At 53.4% G+C, this 3,983-nt stretch overlaps 1 pseudogene; it reads left to right on the forward strand.

Moving 5' to 3' along the window:
* Positions 1-170, forward strand: part of LOC116418101 — a 2,826-nt pseudogene extending 2,656 nt beyond the window's left edge.
* Positions 171-3,983: the final 3,813 nt, after the last annotated feature.

The following is a 3,983-nucleotide window of genomic DNA, read 5'->3' on the forward strand; positions in this document are numbered from 1 at the left end:
TCAACGTGAAGAAATTCAAGCAAGCGCGGGTAAACGGCGGGAGTAACTATGACTCTCTTAAGGTAGCCAAATGCCTCGTCATCTAATTAGTGACGCGCATGAATGGATTAACGAGATTCCCACTGTCCCTATCTACCAGTATACCTCCAGACGTTGAGCTGAGCACACGTGTTTTTCCGCGAGTCTCAGTGCTGTGCGTCTCTAGCTTTTTCCACCTACTCCACTGCCGCATTTTTACGGTTTTGGGGCTCTGGTGGTGAATACGCGTGTTTAGTGTGTTTCTGTAGTGTTTGTTTATTGCTAAAAGTGCCTGCGTCGAGTGTGAATGGATTAAATTGTGTAAAAGTGCGTGTGAAAGTTTCTGTGCCGTGGCTGCTGCGGAGGCAGCTAAGCCCCGCCCCCCTTTTTCATTCGGGGCGCGATATCTCGACTTCCGGTCTGGGGAGGGGTCTGAAATTTGTCAGGGGTGCTTCCTCACATAATTGTGAGGAACCTGCCGAATTTCGGATTTTTCGACCAACCGTTTCGCGAGCTACGGAAACGACGTCGTTTTGACAGCCGCGCGGGAGCTCCGCCCCTCGTCTGCACTTGCGGGTTAATATCTCGGCTTCCGGTCGACAGAGGGGTCCGAGATTTTTCAGGGGTGTTTCCTCACATAATTGTGGGGAACCTGCGGGGTTTCGAATTTTTCGACCGACCATTTCGCGAGTTACGGAAACGGCGTTCTTCTAACAGCCGCGCTGAAACTAATAAGAGGCTCCGCCCCCAGTCTGCACTTGCCGCTTGATATCTCGGCTTCCGGTCGACAGAGGGGTCCGAAATTTTTCAGGGGTGTTTCCTCACATAATTGTGGGGAACCTGCGGGGTTTCGGATTTTCGACCGTCCGGCCCGGGATTGCTCAAAAGGGGAAGCGAGTGGGAGTTGCCTGTAGAAGCGGGGGAACTTTCTCCCCTTCTCTCGCTCGTCGTAGGCATTTAAAAGTGCGATATCTCGGACAGTGCTCTATAGAAGCGAGTGAAATTTTTCTGTGTGTGCTAGTGGACGTTTACGCGATCTGCCACATAAATTTCACGGCGATCACCTGACTCTTCCGCCGTTGGCGGGAAAAGACTTTCGTGGCGGTGTGATCGTGTATACGCGCCCGTATAGGCGCGACCGGCTGCCTCCCCTGCAACCTGCCGGCTCTGCGTGACTGACCACTTTTTGTTTGCACGCCCGTAAAAAGGTAGGTGTTGTTTTTACTGTGTGTGTGTTTTCGCGTGCCTGCTTGCGAGGCTTCACGTGCTGAGTGCCGCCACTGGAATGGGTGCGAAATCGCGACGAAAGAAGAAGCGTGCGTCCTCCGATGCTGCCTCCAGTAGTCGGTCCGACCCCTCTCCTGAGGCGCGGATCAGGGCGGCTGACGAGGCGGGGTCGGAGTCCGAGTCGCATGCGCATGCTAGGTGTCGCTCGCCGATTGCGAACGGGAAGCGACTATGGGCGAAAACCCCTACGAATGCAAGTGTGAATGCGAGTGATAGCCAGAGCGAATGCGAAGAAATGGAAGTGGTGCCTGTGAGTGCCAAGCGCGGGCTGCCAGCATCCGAGTCAGCGGTGGGTCCACGGGCCAAGAAGAGGCAGCAGACTCTCTTGAGCCCACGTGTGTCTGTTGAGAGAATGAGTGCGCATGTGAATGAAGAACCGCAAGTGAATGTAAGTGTGAATAAGAATGTGCAAACGTGTGTGAATGATAGCGAGCGTGTTGGAGACATGGCGCGCATTGGGGATAAACTCCGTGAGTTTATCCTCAATGATGCGAACAAGGTCTCCAAACATGCGAGCAAGATTGTCCTGGGATGTGTGAGCGAGTATGAGCAGTTCCTCATGCGCCTCCAATGCGAGAACGCAGAACTGCGCGGCAGACTGCATGAGAGCGAGAAGCTGTGTGCGTCTGTGGTTAAGGAGTGTGCGCGTGCCCCCATGGCCCCGTACACCATGGTCGCGGCTGCCAGAGGAGTGCCTGAACAGCGTGCGACTGCGAAGCCGGTGAGTGTGGCCAAGCCGAGCTACGCCCTCGTACTCAAAGGCAAGGAGAATGAGCCGAACACGGCCATTCTCAATAAGCTGAAGAGTGCGAGTGGCTGTGAGAATGTGCGTGTGAAGAATGTGCGTGAAGCCAGAAATGGTGGTGTGATTGTTGAGACCCTCAGTGAGAAAGAGAGAGAATGTCTGAAGCGTGCGGTAAGCAATGTGCGAGTGAATCTGAGTGCAAACGAGCCGCGAAAGCTCAATCCGAGAGTGATTGTGTATGACGTGCCCAATGAGATGACTGAGGAGCGCTTCCTCAGCAGCTTGTATGAGAAAAATCTGAGTGGAGTGATTGAAAGAGAGAATGTGGGAAGGGAGGTGCGTGTGGCCTCCAGACAGTCGAAACCGGGAGTTTCGGTCGGCAATGTCATTCTCGATGTTGCCGGGCGGATCCGGGATCGACTCCTGGAGGAGAAGCGTGTGTATATCGAGTGGAATGCATACCGTGTGAGCAAGTATGAAAACGTGCCGCGATGCTATGGGTGTTTCAGCTATGGGCATCTGCTACGTGAGTGCAAGGGTGAGCGTCTGTGTTATAGATGCGGAAAACCCGGGCATCGGGGTGCGGGCTGCAGGGAGCGGGAAGACTGCGGGAACTGTCGGGCCCGCGGTCTTAGTGCGACCCACTCGGCCCTCTCTCCTGAGTGCCCGGAGTATAAATGGAGATTAGAACGACTGAGAGGGAGGATAAGCTCATAAAATGGCGCATTCCCGGGAAATTCGTGTGCTTCAAGTGAATGCTCAACGGGGATACAGTGTGATGTGTGATTTAGGTGAACGACTGCTAAATGAGAGTATTGATGTGTGCCTGATCCAGGAGCCGCACTGCGTGAATGGTCGTGTGGTTGGGTTGCCGTATGGCACTAGAGTGTTTGTTAGTAAAAGTGGCAGGGCGGCTCTTGTCGTGGCGGGTGATACCATCGAGTGCCTCTCATTGGACGATTGGGATTGCGAGAATGGTGTATGTGTATGGACGAAAGGCGTCCACGGCGAGGTTTATATGGTCTCGGTATACTGCCGTTTCGGCGAGGATATCGAGCCGTATCTGCTGAGCCTGGACAGACTGCTTGAGAGAATAGCTGGACATGAATGCATCTTGGGTATGGACGCGAATGCCTCGAGCGGTCTTTGGCACAGCAAGGATTCGACATCGAGTAGAGAAAGAGAAGCGAGAGGGCATGCTCTCGAGCGGTGGATTCTAGCGAATGAATGGGGACTGAATATTCTGAATGAACCTAGTGAGCACTACACCTTCAGCGGCCCTAGGGGGCAGAGCGACATTGATGTCACTCTGTCCAATATTCGACGACATGACTGTAAGCTTGAGTGGGAGGTCAGGTGCGAATGGGGAATAAGTGACCACAATCCCATACTCATCCGATTGTGGCACGGCGTGAACGAGGCTTCGCCTGCGGCTGTTCCTCCTCCATTAAGTTGGAGGTCTTGGAAACACGGCTATGGACGTGGCCTATATATGGATGTACTGAATGACAGAGCAGATGAGCTTGGTCTGACCTCGTTTTCAGACCTTGACTCATCACAAATGGCTCTGAAGATGACTGAATGGTTGACGAGTGCTAATGATGAGTGCATGAAGAGAGCGAAAGTGATGAGGAGAGAATGGGTTGTCTGGTGGACGGATGAACTGGAATATATGAAAAGAGACGTGCAGCGGTGCCGAAAAAAGTACCAGCGTGCAAGATGCCGTCAAGACGAGAATGTGGCTGACCTCAAGAGTGAATATAGAAAATGCGAGAGAGAATACAAGTGTTCGATGCGTGAAGTTAAGGAGCGTGATTGGAGGGAGGCCGTTGGCAGAGATGCCAACGACGACCCCTGGGGACGCGTGTATAGAATCTGCCGCGGCAAGAATAAAAAGAGCGACCTTGCTGGGCTAAAGACGCCCGATGGATGC

This window comes from Nasonia vitripennis, unplaced genomic scaffold (assembly GCF_009193385.2).
Source record: "Nasonia vitripennis strain AsymCx unplaced genomic scaffold, Nvit_psr_1.1 unplaced0006, whole genome shotgun sequence".
Taxonomy (NCBI): Eukaryota; Metazoa; Arthropoda; class Insecta; order Hymenoptera; family Pteromalidae; genus Nasonia; species Nasonia vitripennis.